The sequence below is a fragment of the Ooceraea biroi genome, chromosome 6, assembly GCF_003672135.1.
Source record: "Ooceraea biroi isolate clonal line C1 chromosome 6, Obir_v5.4, whole genome shotgun sequence".
NCBI lineage: Eukaryota > Metazoa > Arthropoda > Insecta > Hymenoptera > Formicidae > Ooceraea > Ooceraea biroi.
In genome coordinates, this window is record NC_039511.1 from 5,589,605 (window position 1) to 5,604,607 (window position 15,003).

At 45.4% G+C, this 15,003-nt stretch overlaps 1 protein-coding gene across 1 annotated transcript in view; it reads right to left on the reverse strand.

The window, feature by feature from the left end:
• Positions 1-15,003, reverse strand: part of LOC105286641 (semaphorin-1A-like) — a 152,411-nt gene that overhangs the window by 57,969 nt on the left and 79,439 nt on the right. The gene's annotated exons all lie outside the window — the stretch shown is intronic.

Consider the following 15,003-nt stretch of genomic DNA (forward strand, 5'->3'; position numbering starts at 1 on the left):
GTGACGATGGAGGAGGAGGGGCGCGGTATAACGACGACGCATTGACGGTTGCATCTCGCCGACAGAAGAACTTGTTACGATAAGCGGAGGATGGAGGGGCATGAGAGGGTGCAGAGGGAAGAGATATCCAGGAAGCACGGTAAAAGAGTGTAAGGGAGAGCGTCTCTTAGCCTTTACTCGACGATAAAGCGCCGCGCCTACTTTGTGGCACGGCAGCGGTTTCTCCTCTCCGCCCGATTCTCCACCCCCTCCCCCGTTTCACCCTCCTATCTCTATCTCTCTATCTTTTTTTCTCTTGCTGCAGACTCACTACCACTCACTAACGCAGCCGACACTCTTCACGTTGTTCCACACGATCCTTTCTTCTCCATCCACCCACCTCTGCCTTCCGACCCTCCACCTTCTCCTTCACGCGCTTCAGTCAGTCGAAAGAGCGCTCTTTCTCCCTGGATATTCCGCGTTATGTTTTTTCACTTATGTACGCTCGGCCGCATTACGGCATATCAGGAACAGGCAGAAGAGATAAGAGAAAGACAGGAATGGGAGGAGCGTTTTTATGATCTTTTCTGCGCTAAATGCAACGTCGAGCATGCTTAAGGGATAAAATCTCTTACGAAACCGCTTTCCGCTGTGAGACATAATTTCGTACAATGCGTACAATGCATACAATGCATGCAATAAATTGCTTCAATAAACCGCGAGTGGACGCGCACAATGAATGCAAACAATTGGATTAAACAAAAGTAGTAGCCGATATAATAGATGAGTAGTACGCGCTCGTTTGCTGCGTTATTAAGTGTTACTTTTTTAAGTAGTTGTAAATTAAACCATTGTCCGATACGCGATGGATAAACGGTTCTTTTCGCGAGAACACGTGCGATGGATATTGGAATCTAATATAATGAAATTTCGACATGCACGGCAGACGGAACGTAACGATACGTATTCATGAATGTCGAGAAAAAGGAGAAGAGAAGAGTTGAAACAGCACTCGGAATCGCCATGGCAAAGGCTTAAAGACCCTATCGTCGCGTACGTGAGATCGCGCGGATGAGTTTTCCGATACGTTAATCGGGTCGGATAGCATTCTCGCTCGGCGTTGATCTGCTCTTTATATTCGAAAGCAGACTGTAGTCGAGATATATAAAGGACCCGAAGATAATCCTGCTCGTGATGCTCGTATGACTGCTATCGGAAAGAAGTAGCTTTGCCCTTTTTTTTAGCTTAGCTCGATAACGCAACCCGCTTTGCAATCGTAATAAAAAAGTCACAACCGTAAGCAGGAAAATCCTCCCCGGACTCAATCGACTGTCCGCCACTCGGTCGAGCTCAGCGGAATTTTTAGTTCTCTCAATCAATATCTCCGTGCGTGCGTGCTGCCATTTTCCAGATGAAATTTTCAGAAGCTGTAAGGCTGTATACGCGAGGGAAAAGAGTAATCGGGAACATCGGCGAGCCACCATCGCAAATATTTGACCAACTAAACCACACGCTCTCTTGCCCGCCTACCGGAACTTGAAATTGATAAAGCCGTTTGCGCGTCCGCTGCTTCCAAAATTCGAGATAACCGTCCAAGATAGCGTTCAATTTTAGCCGCTCATTCGCCTGATTACCACCCAGTGAAACTCAAGGAAAGCCTCGTGCTCATTTGCAAGGCGAACACACTTTTCCCGGCTTCGGCATACGCTACCTTAATTTCGACAACGTTGTTCTTTACGATCCCGCGATGCATATGGATGCAGTACCTAGCTACGATTGCGTCCTGTCTACCATAAGTATAGACGTGCTACGTACATTTGCATAGATGTGTATACATGTATTGTAATCATGGTTTACGGCGCGGGAGGGGGTGAGTTTGGCACGCGCCAACCCTTACGACATAATTTCTTATTCCCGGCATCGTCACCGCCTCTCATCGGCACGCGACTGATGCAGATAACGATCGATCTTTGCCTTAAGAATATACAACGTGTCCCGAAATTATCGTATGTCTTTTTGGCCATTCGCATACGTAAGCGGTGATTCTTGGACACGTTGCAATCATCTCGTTTCCCTCGCCATCTATCTTTATACAATTTAGGAGAAATGATGATGCTATTTTATTGTTGGACTACGTTATTCATGACTGCATAAGCTGCAAAATGGATAATAAATAACTGTTGTAACGTGTCCGGCATTGTCTCGGAAATCTAGAACTCATCTGTCTGACGATGGAAATTTTACAGATACTTTTGTCTCGTTAAAATTCTCATTATTTATTACATTATTTTTCAAATAAAATTTGCGAAATATATCAGATAAAATTTCCGTTAAAGGAAGACATAATATAAAAGGATTTTAGTACGTGTTTTACCTCTAAAGTGTATTTCATGAAAATCTTTTCATGAAATGTTCTATCGTTGATTATTTAAGCGCTACAGACTTATCGATGTTTTCAAGCATTATTTCAACAGAATGGAATCGTAGTTTATTGAGAACGCTCACAGTGCTGGGACACTCCGTATACCAAATCGTGTATACATATATACAGATGGCACGAAGACCCAACTATGGCATGGATAAGCGAAATTGACTCCTCCGACGAATCGAGTCGTTTTCGAAACGTATATTGATATCGGCTCGTGGCTTACGAATCCTCAGCCGCATTGACTCGAATCAATTTCCTTGGCTGGTCGATGCTTATCGATAACTTCCCTTCCTCTATCAATGTTTGGTTGGTGATCGATTGGGTCACGTTTCGATTTCGTTTAATTTTCATCATGTGGATCCTCGCTGGACGCGATGGCAAGATTTCGATTTACTGCGCTCCATCCAACCGCCGATCGTGAATCGAAGATTACTAGAGCCGGTAATCGATCAGTAAGTGATTGGCAAACTGAGCTTTCCTTAAAAAGAAATCTCGCGCAGTATTATATGATATTGCCCTATATACGATATTTACTCTATATACATTTTTATCTATGATTAAATAAAGCTCTCATATTAAAATAAATATATAATACAAAATATCTCATTTCGACATATCTGTAACATGGTAGACGTGAGTAGATGTGAGTTCTTGGTAAAAGAGAAACAGATACCATAATTATATATCTTAACTTTGTAACGATAACAACTTTGTAGCGCAAGAAAATCGCGATGTAGCGCTTTTCGGAGAGCAGGTTTCAAGTATTTAATGAAGGAAAACTTGGTAATAGAGTTAGTACTGGTTGGAGACGTACAAATGCGATGGGACGTTCCACATTCGATTCCAATTGTCAGACACGAAGTCTATCTTTTATCGACGCGAGCTGGATCTCTTACCAACACGGTGCCACGAAGTGCATCGTTACTTCTAACGCTGTACCAAAAGTTTCCTTGGTTCACAGTTACTTTGGTTACTTTGCTCTTCTACAACCTTTTTCTCTGCCGTCTCTCTCGTTCGTTCAAACTACTTACTTCTCAAAGATTCAGTTTCAAATTTTGCACATAAGCGATTTAAATGTATATACTACCTTTCGTTACATCGTACGACGCGTAGCAAGAGTTACATTTTTGTGCCCGAGCGTATTCAAACTAGCAGTTATTCCGTGTAACACATACGTACGACATGCATAAATAAAGGCGCATACACGTGAATTATAAAGTATAAACAAGACATGTTTTTTGAAAAGCTTGACATCAAATTCGCGAAATTAGAACGAATTTTGGCTGTTAAGCCAAGTAAAACGGATTAAATGGACGAGTACGCATTGAAGATCAATATTTCACCCGGTTGATTCAGGATCGTCAGGACTGTTTTCGTTTTCGGAATAACAATGAAATAAAGTATGATACAAATGTCGTGAATAATGCCAGAATGAGATCCGGCTTGGCGCAACTTACGTGTACACACGTGCCGATCGTGTCTTGCGCGTAGATAACGAGCTTTTATTTGCGGTGCAATTTTGCTTTAATAATATAACTCCACATAATTTCGCCGTGTTATTTCACTAAAGCCACTAAATACAAAATATATACCCACTCTCACGGACATTTGCATTTATATTGGCTTATTATACGCGCGGCCGGCATTAGTCGGCGAACCACCAGCTGCACCATCGCCACCTTTATCCTACAGTTATTCTACTTGGCACATTTTTACGCAATCGATACGTGGGTCGCTCTTAACAGCAAAGAGCTTAACGCTGATCAAACAGCGGATGTAATTTACGCTCCGGCGTGTGTGGTGCAAACGATTCGCGCAATGTGAGCGAGTCCCGACGCTATTGTTACCGTCTTTTTATCATGTACTTGCAACTGCACGGCTATCAACGTATTCAACTGCATCGGAATGCAATAGGAAGCTTTAGCCGTCATGCACGCGAAGATAAAACGTTCCAGCGCACAGAAGGATGACTACGGAATACCTGAAGCGTTACGTTTCTCCCGCTCCTCTCTCTATGATCTTTCTCGATAAATTAAATATTTACGTAAGAAAGTTTGACGCGAGAAGGAAGAAAATAATAATTTCTGACACGAAGAAACTTGAAATTGAGCTATTTTAATTCGGAAGTTTCATTCCGACTTCTCGCCAGCTTCGACGGTCTCTCGCGCGTGGATCACAGTTTTTCCCGAAACGTCTCTCGTTTTCAGGAAATCGAAAATGCGAAAAACGTATATCCTCGTCTTTCTATCGATCCACCGTACGCGTATCATTCTCTCTCTCTCTCTCTCTCTCTCTCTCTCTCTCCTGATGGTTCTTAAAAATGTTCATCCTCGTCTTTCTATCGATCCACTGTATCATTCTCTCTCTCTCTCTTGATGGTTCTTAACGTTCGTGTCGAGCCTGCGCTCGGCGAAATTTCAGCCGAGCCGAGCACGAGCCACCCCTCGACCGGTGCTCGATTGTCGACGACGGTCGGACGTGCGGTGCCTATCTACCGATCTATCACTGTGGTAATTAAGTCAAACAAAGGCAAGCGTGACGATCGATTCCAGTGTGCACCAGCGACAAAATGTCACGTCGCCGTTCTCTCGCGCGCACGTCGGGTAAAACGGCTTCTGAGGTTAAATATCGAGACAAGTCGTGGCAAAGAAGAGCATCGCGCGAGCGTGAGCATGCTGCTGGTGCTGGTGCTGTTGCTGTTACCGCTGCTACTTAATATTTCTCCTCTATCTTTACGCGAGTTTCTATCTTTACGTAAATATTATGCAAGTAGATAAATACTTTTGCGAGACGTTAAGGGAAATGAGCTTCTAGAGTAAAACGAAAATGACGAAAAATACGTCCTATTAGAATTTCAGATGCCCCGAATTTTCAGACCCACGCGACGTCAGTTACAAAAGGGAGAGAAATTATCAAGCCGGACTGCGCTCCGCTTTAAAATATTTAAATAAGAGAATAAATATAAAAGAGAAGGGCAAATCGTTATTCCAAGAATGAACCGACAGAACATTGCGCGCGATTTCTCTCTTTCTCTTATTTTGTAGTTTTTATTATTCTCTTTTGCACGCATAGTCTCTCGCTTTCGATAAAGGAATAATATGTTTACTGCCAAGTGATACGATTGATGTTAAATATTGACGAGAACGCGATTGTCATCGACATGTCGGTATCAATCACCTTTCACATGTAACGTTTATTTGCTCGCCTAGATCAATGGTCAAAGTAATCAAATCACGGGTGAAAATTTAATAGACAATAGAGATAAAAAAAAAGGCAGACAAGGATAGACAGAGAAAGAGAAAGATAGGAAAAACAGACGATTATCGAAAGGGCAAGACGCGGCGTTGACCTCAGGAGTTCTCCGAAAAATTGCTTCAGCAATCGATGTCGTTGACTCTTCGCGTTTCGGAGATAAATAAACTACGTGAGTGCGGAACGCCTCGATTGAACGTGAAATATCGAGACTTATCTTTCATCAGCAGCGAGCCAGAAATGAGAAAACGCCGCTTTCGCCCGGAGGAAACCGCTTAAAATCGCTCGGAGCGGGGGAGAGAGAGGGAGAGAGAAAACGACGTCAGCGGGAGCAAAAAGGGATCTCACAAGGGACCGCGAGACGATGGTTACAGGACTGAACACACCGACAACTTCGACAAAGTGGCGTGCTTTTCTACCGCTGCTGCCACGTCGCAAAAACGCGAAAAGAGGATATGTATATCGCCCGCGCACGAATGGTCGAACCTATCAAAATGTCATTATGGACTTTTACTCATATCTCATTGTGGGAAAAAAGAAAAGGCAAAAAAGACGAAGCTCTATGGGGAACGCAACATGCACAAAACAACGGTAACCCAAAAGGCAAACGGAAAAAGCGAGCACGCCAGCAAACTTCGAAGCAGAAATAGAAAAGGAGGGTAAATATTATTTGAGAAAAATTGTTAAACAGATTAAATATACAATGTAACGTTTTCATCTTACGTTCCACGTTACGTCGTAATTTGTTATACAGGCTTCGCATAACAAACACAGAGTTTATATAAAATTAAACATCTCGCCAGGATACGTGAAGATTTTACCATAATTTTTTTGTCAAGATGAGAGGCCACGTTCTCTGGCATGCGTACATTTTCACGCACAGTTACTGCGTACATTTTTCGTGACGCGTTGTGGATTATATGCTCGCAACCTGGCTAAACTCATGTTAATGCTAAATAAACTCGACGTTATCGTCATAAAACGTATATCCGTGTACTCGCGAACCTAAGTAAATTTTGCCTTGTTTATCCGCTTTAGAGAATTTTATGAAATTACGCGCTCGCGAGCCCTGGCCAGCGCGCGTTTCTGGGGCGTATCTTCCGCGATCGAGGGACGCAGTAGTTCTATATTAGCGCTTCTTGCCACTGCAGCTGCGGGGTGAGTTATCCCCTCATTCCCGCCCCTTGAAAGAGAATAGTTAATCTGCTTATTCAAAGTGCACCGGCGTCGAGTAGCGCGATGAAGGTAACAAAAATGTGATAAACGACGACCGCCCCGCGATGCTGGGCTTCGCCCGGAAGAAAGACCCGTTCCTAAATTGATCAAAGAAGCTATGATCAAAAGAGCATTCGATAGTTCCCGTAAATGCGAGGAAAGAAACACGCAATTTCGCCATCGCGCACGTGCAGATGCTCGCAGCATCGAGATCCGAAGTCACCCAGAACGGTTACGGTTCCTGTCCTCGTGTTGCACCAACTTCCGCCAACAAGAAGGCGACGGAGAGAGGGATGCGTAGGATGGAGGAGAGAAGGGGAAAAAATGCAAACGGAGCGGATAAACCCCGCTGTAGCTTCGCCGCGATACGTGACGCGGGGGTGGCTTCTTGCGATCGTAACGGCTTTCGTTATCGCGCTTAAACGGGGGTTGCAAGTCGAAATCGGGACCCGATCCCAAAAGCACTCGGCGCTGCCTTCCCTTATCGCTCGCTCGCTTTCTTCGTCGAGCGAGCTTTTGTCCGCCGGAAGCATTGTGTGGGCGATAGCTCACGCGCGCGCGCGAGGGTGGTGACATCGCGTATTCAGTTACACTCTACAAAATCCACCCCCTTCAATTCGGTGCGCGTCGCTCCGGGTTTGTTTTATTTCTCTTTCAATTTCGCCGATCTGTAAACCAAACTTGGACCCACAAGCTAGCGGAGAGGAAAGAGCAGCGCGCGGGAGAGAATATCGCGAACTCGTGCGCGATTCCCGTGTACGTGCGTGTATGCGCGGGCGTGCCGATATCCCTCTCCCCCTTGTTGATATGCAGTCGTGTCGTGCTACGAGATTTGCATCGTTGAAAACGCCCGTGTACGTGTCAAGCGACGGCACGCGCGTACTGAAACTAGTTTCTAATTAACACGACGGGTACGGGCCAAATTGGTTCGGGGGATGAAGTTTGAAAATAGTTTTCTTTCCGCGGGATAACGTACGTGACACATCCGGCTAATGAACAGAAAGATCGGGAAACGATTTACATAGAAAATTTATTATGCAGCACGCTTCGCATGTCGCATGAGGAATGCGTGCGCGAGCGGCGAGATCGATTGGAACAATTATTCCAAGAGTCGTTGTTACCCCGCGTAGCCCTGTCTTTTTCTCTCTCTTTCTCTCTCGCTCTTTCGTCTCATTCCTCCGCTGCATTGTTTCGCCGCGTGCCGCAATCGATGAAAGGAAGCGTTTCCACTCGGCGAGGCCAATAAGCGTGATGCACATCGATGATTCGTCAACAGGTAAAAATGCGACTGTTCAGTCGCAACCTCGCTTAATAACGAGTATATGCTGCTGGATTATTATTTATACTGCAGATAACTAACCCGCGGCTATGCGGCGGATTCCGCTGTACAAACGGCCGGTCGCGCGAATTCCGTCCAACATTAAATGACGCGACGAGTTAATACAAGTATACTAGGTGCGCACCACGCTTCTCCACATTGCGTATATACGTATTTTCATAGCGCACGTACGCACACACGCGATACGATTATTTCTCGGCAATATTCGTTTCCATCTAAACGTGCGCGATACGCGCGCTTTCAGGGAAATTAAAAATCCGATTGCCGAAAACTGGAGTAATTTCTCTCTTTCTCTCCTTCCCTCTTGCGCGGGAAAGATCGCGGAAATTCATTTCACTCTCGATTGTATCGGTCCCGATCTGCCGATGTATGCATGATTAATTTCCTCCTCGATACCTCACCGCATATTGCTCGGGACAGAGAGCGAGAGAAAGCGAGAGAAAAAGAGAGAGAGAGAGAGAGAGAGAGAGAGAGAGAGAGAGAACGAGAGAAAGAGAGAGCGGTGGACAACCGCGATTCTCCAAACCAAAACGCAAAACAAGAAGTAACTGGATGGAATTCGCGGGTACTCGCTCGTCCCATTGCGGCGAGTTGTTTAATTTAGAGCAAGAGCTCGTGTCGCGTTTCGAGAGCAGGATTAACATTCTCAATCCACAGTCGCTTTTGTGTACCATAACATCGTTTGTATTAGCGTATTAATTATTGGGCGAAATTGCGGCTCACAGTTTAATTGTTTAATCGGCGAACCGAGACTCGAGTTTTTTGGTAATTCCCAAAACACGAAACGAGAAATTTTCGTGCAGAGAGCGAGCTGGCAAATTCAACGAGATTAGTTTAATTCAGTTCAATTTCTTCATGCCAGTTCTACAACTTTCAATCTTAAATCGGTTCAGAACGAGACGGAAGATTTTAAGAACATAATATATTGTCTGATACATTTGCGTGTTGTTCCGGGATTAAAAACGCACAGAATTCATTAATAAATTAATTCTCGCATAGACATGATTAAATTGTACCAAATTATACACTTAAATACATCAAGTTATACATCTAAATACATGGTATACACTTCCGGCATTGTTTGTCGTTCGGGTGTTGTCACGTGTCGCAATTGCATAAATGCATCTCGTATCTAGCCGATCACGGAAACGACTGCAATCATGTCGGCCGCGATATAATTCATGTGATCGTGCAAACCGATGCAGCGTAATCCCAGGCGGACGCGAATACCTCGCGCAAAGCAAGGGTGCTTTTTTTCATTAGGTTATTCATACGCTCCGGTCAGCGTGAATGAAAATGCGCGCGGCGCCGTCGCCGTCAGAATATTCATGGCGCGGTCCAGGGAGGGGAGAGGGATGAGGGGAAAATTACCATTTTCATTATTACGCCTTTAAGTTTACTTCGATCCGGCATTTGTCGAGTCTTTATGAGCGCGGATGGCGGATGGGATAAATTGCGGCAACAATCTCTCTCGCGCGTATTTGCATCTCATTAGCGTACGAGGGCGCGCGCACGCACGCGGCCGAATTTCCGCGCGGCGAGACACACGGCGGCAAAAAGCAGGGAAAACAGTGGCGATAAGTCGCCTCGCCATGGAAATTACTCATGCCGACGATTGCCGTCGGCGGCACACAGGAACTTTAAAGTCGGGGGCCACCCCCTTCCCACCTTCTTCTGGAGTTGCATGCTGGCGCAAACGGCGGAAACGATCGAATAGTTCTCCGTTTAACGCCGGCCGTGATCGTAGGATATTTCCACGCTCGACGGAACAACATTTACGTGATTCATTGAGCCTGGGGGGCAATATATCGGCGAGCGGCCACCGGTATGCTGATGGAGTCCGCGGCGTCGTCATCGATTGCGGTTACGCTCCCTCTCTCGCACGCTCGCTCTCACTCCCCCTCTCTCCCTCGACGTGAACACGTACAACGACCCGTATACATTGTCCTCGTATTCCATCCGCATTAAAGAGCCCGCTTCTTTGTTGGCCTATATTCTCACCGCACATTTACCACGGGATCAAGCCGTCCACCTTCGAGTTTCATCTGTTGTCTGGTCATTTACCGGAAAATTGCCGTGGATAGTTCACGTAAGCAGAAGCCGGTGAAACGTGACGCGTACATCAATACACATGAAAATTTATCGAGTTTGAACTTTCAGTAGATGATACATTTTTGAAGCTTCGAACGTGGATGCGCTGTTTTATTATTTAATCTGTCCGTTCGAAATGACGCGCTTTCAACGATATTCCCTTCCCGGCGATCGGAAGCTGCTGCCGTAGGTTGCCGTCGCGCTAACGCGATTCGCGTCCCGCGTCGCACCGGTAATAAAAGACGTCGTTTTCTTCGGCGTGATGACGCGCACACGCGAGCATGTAGCTCGACGGGCAGTGCGGGCAGCAATGAAACCCCTCGGGGGCCTCATCGTCCGGCAGAAGAGTTTCAACGACAACGGTGACGACGACGACGGCATCCCCGGGCGCGCCATGCTCGAGAGAACGCAGGAAATCGATGGAGGCGAGCGAAAAACGTGACGAGAAAAGACGAGACGGCAGGCAAAGCGATCGTGAATGGCCCGCGGGGATATCGTGAGCGCGAGTTCGAGCTCGACGGAAGGGCAGGCTGGCAGGGACATTCAACGACGAGGAACGTGAAGCGGGGATGGCGAACGGAGGGTGCTCTCCGAGCCCGGAGGAAGAAGGGGGAAGTTCGGTGAATCATCGGGTCACGCGACTATAAGGCGAACCCCCATCGCGGTACCAAGCGGTGCCACTCTCCCTTAACCTATCCTAACCCGACGCAGAAGACGGAAACCTCAAGCGGCTCCCTGCCTCTGCCGTCCTCTCCTCTCCCTCAGCCCTCCTCCGTGACGCTCTCCGTATTTCTCCACCTCTGTCCACCACCCTCCACTACCTCCCTTCTTCATCGTCGCTTCACGCTTCTGGTTTACTCCTTCGTGCTGCTCTCTCGGCCCGATATCCTCCCCTCTTTATTAACCTGCCTCACCCCCTTATACCGCTGTTAGTCGGTCCCCCGTTTGTTGGCGTCTCGTTCGCATCCCCGCGACGCGACGGCAGTCCGGTATAGGCGGCATAATCGATCTTGCGTGGCGATATATACCGGTGGTTCTTTGTGCGCCAATATGCTCATCCGCGCGCTCAACGAGCTCGCGAGAAACGTGACACGTGACCGTATATAATGGCCGGAAACCGGTGATGGGCACGACTAATTACTTTCACGTTCAGCTCTCTCTCTCTCTCTCTATCTCTCTTTCTTGGCCTGTCGGCTATGTAACCGCGATGGCACGTTAATTCCCAACGTTTTATCGCAATAAGGAAAATATCCGTAGATCTCGCGTTTTATCGATGGAATCCTGGACGAACTTAGAGAATTGGATTTCCTCCAAGGGAAAGGAAAGGAGTTGGTAATTTCCGCGTATTAACCCTAGCTTCCCACACTTTCAATTTTCACGGGCTTTCTACACTGGAGTACAGGCTATCCCACGTCGAACATTTAGTTAAAAGTATAAGAAAAAATCAACTGATTTTAAATAACTTTTTTCCCACCGATACGCCACACATCAAGGAATATGCTTATGCATAGGTAATTTATAAAATATTCGCTTGTGAAAAAGGATTACATTCAAACATCGTGGATTACTTTATTTTTGGAGTTTTCAGGCACCCCGTGTGGAAAGCTAGGGTTAAAATGTGTCGTGTGAAAATTATAAAATGAATACATACAGGAGGATTTTTTGATAAAAAATGCAGATAACGTAACACATAAATTGCTGGGCCAGAAGGATCCTAATGCACGCGTGTGTACATTTATGTACGCGTGCACATGCACCGCAGAGAAACGATTACATAAATCAAAAGCGCTTTTCACGCGCACAAACCAAAAGTACGAAAAACGAGCCGTCACCGAGTATCATCCGTATTGCTCGCATGTCGCCTGCATAGATTACGTCACGCGAATAGTTGACATAGTTTTGCACGCTGACGTTGGCCCGTCGCGCAACTATTGTTACTTACTGCATGCAGTTGTTGCGCCCGATGCTAGTTTTGCGCATCCACGAGGATTCATCGGGCTACTTTATGTGACGCTAATGTCACACGACGGATCGAGAGACGTGTCGGAGAACACGCGCGCGTGTGCGCCTACGTACGTGTATGAAACATATTGGAGGGAACGCGAGACGGGAGCAGAGAAAGAACGGGGGATGCGAGAGGGTGGCGTTCGGATAAAAACGTCGAGAAACGAAAAAACGAGAAAAAAGAGAGAGGGAGAGATGCGGCTCGAGTTTCGTGTGTTGCGCTTCCCCGCAACGTTGCGCTGTCATGAATTGCGTTGTTCTCCGTGTACACGTCGCGTGTACGGCACTGCGTGCACGTGTAAACACGTACACGTCGTGCCGCGACCACGACGGTGCATCGTGCGGAATGCAAAGTAAGATCGTGCTGCGAGAGAGCGTTACAGCGAGCGGGATAGGCTGCGGCATCCACTCGTTTTACCTACGTGATTTTTCGTATCGCCACGAAGCTCCGGGATGTGTCCACGTACGTAAGACGGGGGAGAAAAGATGAACGCCTGCCCCCGACGATCCGTCATTTTTATGAGAGAAAATTTCCGAGGGACTTTATCTGCTAGCAAAAACCTGTGGCAGATCGGGGAAGACTGTGTTGCTGTGTACGTGAGCGCTAGCACTGCCGACGATTCATTATCATCCGGAGAAATAAGTTTTTCAATTCTCGTTTTAAAGGAACTCGGTAATTTCGTTTAAAACGAAACTTGATAGAAAAACCTCTTCCAGCAAGCTAATAAAATTTACGGAAGAGCAAAAGGTAGATGTCGGCATACCGAGCGCTTTGCCGACAGCTTGCTGTTCTTGCACGCAAAGATTTCGTTAATAATGTACCGCGTCTCCTCGCGAAGGAAATTTTAAGGGAATACGTTGCTCTGAAACCCTCGCTAATGAAAAAAGTAGTCTTTTTCATAAGTTAATTTGCAGCATCGTGGAAGCAGATTTATCATTCACATTTTACAAGATTCGAGAGTTTTGATCGTTGGAGACATTTGTTATGTATTATATATGAAAAAAAAGATAGTAATGAGTTGGAAAACAGTTTGCGAGACAAATGAAGTAAATGTGATGTTTCTAATCGGATCACGCTCTGATCTCTCAGTTGAGGTTGGTTATACGATATTATCTGCAATTTGCTGGATTCACGAATGCACGAATGTAGATTCAGGATGTGCTGACATATTGAACGTCGACATGTATCAACTGCGCTTTGGGATATTAATCACTCTGCTTATAAGCAAGTTGCTTGAGTTACGATATGGAGAGAATTAAATTTTCTTGCCAATATACACGTATACAGTGTCTCTAATTTTTAATTATCATTATTGCATTAAGATACGTTTATTGACAAACTGGATTATTTTTTTCCATTTCAATTTCATTTAGAAAAGAGTATAATGTACTTCTATCTCTCATGTAAAAGCTGTAAGTTTCCAGAGCGATATATTCTGATCGCTAGACAATATTTAAAAATGTAGAAATTTGCTGTGTTAACAAATATGCAAATATGTTTAGATAGATTCTATGGATAGCACGAAATTCCAAATATCATAGCAGACATCGTAACACGTAACGTGTTAATATTTCGCCCCTTCGCACTACCAATCCGCACGAGTAAACACAAAGTTTCCGATTTTCTATACATACAACACATATATGTATACAAACAGCCAAAATATAGACACATAGTTATAAATATTAACTTTGTGCTCCTTTCATTCATCTAATATCTGAAAAGTAGTGCAAATGTTTAAAAAATCACTGACGTCGCAAAAATTCTTGCAAAAATTGATCATTTCGACAGAGCAATATCGAATGCGTGCATCATGTACGAAGTTTGCAATCTTATATGCGAAAACAAACAGTAAGATTTGCTAAAAGTAAAATGACTAAACTGCCCTCATTTCTCAAATGGCTCATATGTCCTTGTTAGATGCGACACATGTAAATGATCTATTTATGCCGTTCCACGGTGACTGAGGGCTGTTTATAGGAAGATTGCGGATAGCAATCGGTAAACTACGGTAAACCATGTCGTTTTTATGTGTTGAATCGATTGATACGAAACGGACACGTGAATGCGATTTGAAGTAATACAATTGTACCTTGCTACTAGTGCATTTTGAAAATATAGAAGAATATTCAATAATTTTCAATGATTTTATTAAAATACCATCCTGCACAGTATGACCTCAGTTCCATTCTGATTGTCCGATTTTCCGCAGAGATGAAAATCACGAAAGTCAGAAATTCGAAAAGGCAGAGACGGAAACGTATCTCAAAATAGAGTTTTCAATTGCTCATTAGAGGGAAGTCGCGTAGATGCGGTCGATGTTCGCGCCGTAATAGCTGCAATTAGATCGAGAGCATTAATCGCGTAATCGCAGTCGTGTGATTTCTCCGCGTATAAAACACGCGCATATCGCGCGATCGCCGGCTCGGGTATAACGCTAATTGCATTATTTTCCAACGATAAGTATCGAGCGATTTCGCGAGCGGCGTGGAAAAACAGGATCGCATTGACGCAGCGCGGCACGACGCGATCCAGCCAGACAGCCTCTCGCCGTGACGGCCGCGCGATAAATTACGAGCAATCAAGGAATAAGATTCCCTAATGCGATTTTTCGATGCGAGCTATTTGCAAGTGCTCCGTCCACGTCCGCTCGCGAGGAGATCCGGGCAGAGTCCCGATAATTACGTTCGGCGT